At 40.9% G+C, this 1,220-nt stretch overlaps 1 non-coding gene across 1 annotated transcript; it reads left to right on the forward strand.

The window, feature by feature from the left end:
* Window positions 1-593: 593 nt before the first annotated feature.
* Trnav-uac (transfer RNA valine (anticodon UAC)) lies at window positions 594-666 on the forward strand. The gene has a single exon. It is a non-coding gene; the product is annotated as a tRNA-Val (tRNA).
* Window positions 667-1,220: the final 554 nt, after the last annotated feature.

The following is a 1,220-nucleotide window of genomic DNA, read 5'->3' on the forward strand; positions in this document are numbered from 1 at the left end:
AATGTCAGTTCTCCGGGGGAAGCACCCCCAACTTTCCCATATAGGTCAAATTTCTCCATGATATATCCCAAGAGCAACTTGTTCTTTTCTTTCAAAGCACTTGATTTAGATTTTCATAATATTTGTTTATTTGGGACTAATTTTTTTTAGCTGGAAATTCATCTCCTTCATTCTATAGTATTGAGAGAGATCTATTTTTTTTTTTTACATAGAGTTTTGTATTTACAAGGACCACTATAAGCATGATAAGCATTAAACAAAATATAGTGAGCCATTGACACAAAGTGACTATAATTGAGGTCAGGTCCTGTGGTCACTTGGAAAGTTGGAGTCTCTTTTTCCTTTCAGTGTCCAAAGCTTGCTCTTATAGTTATTGCTCCACTGAAGGCTAAGAAGTAGAGTGTCTTCCTGGAGTTTTGCAAATATAAAAGAGCCATGAATATCGGGAGGGCAGTGGTGATTGGGGAGGAGGTCCTTTCCTCCTGACTCCTGGTCCTGAGTTGTGATGCCAGATTTCTTAAATTGGTGCTATTCAAACTTCATCAAGCAACAGAATTAACAAGAGCACTTGTCAAAACATAGATTTCTGGACTGGGGATATAGCTCAGTTGGTAGAGTGCTTGCCTTACATGCACAAGGCCCTGGGTTCAATCCCCAGCACCACCAATAAATAAATAAAGAAATAAAGGGCTAAGGCTGTGGCTCAGTGGTTAAGTGCCCTTGGGTTCAATCCCTAGTACCGAAAAGAAAACAACAACAACAAAAAACCAAACCATAGATTTCTATGACCTACCCTCAGAGTTTCTGATTCAGTAATTGGGGGATCAGGCCTGAGAATCTGCATTCTAAGTTCCCAGGCCACGCTGATGCTGTGGGTATAGGATCACTCTTAGAGGACCACTGCTATAAGCAGTTCCAGCAAGAAACACAGCCCCAGACTGATTTCCTTCATGCAAAGGGGCTCTCATTCCAAGGCCTGCTTGTCTTGGTGATTCCATAAGTTCATGGGGTTGAAGAATTGGACTTTGGTGGGCAGCATGTGATTCCTTGATCACTCCACAGTTGGAGGGTCCTGAGTGACTCATGATCTTATCAATATTACACCTCTCTGGGATATCTCCAATAAGTAATCACGTTATTAGTACTGCATCTCCAGGTGTTTCAAGAAATATAGTGTATTAATTAGAGTGTGTAAAGGAAAGGGAGGAAAAACAACAGAT

The sequence above is a fragment of the Callospermophilus lateralis genome, chromosome 6, assembly GCF_048772815.1.
Source record: "Callospermophilus lateralis isolate mCalLat2 chromosome 6, mCalLat2.hap1, whole genome shotgun sequence".
Classification (NCBI taxonomy): Eukaryota; Metazoa; Chordata; class Mammalia; order Rodentia; family Sciuridae; genus Callospermophilus; species Callospermophilus lateralis.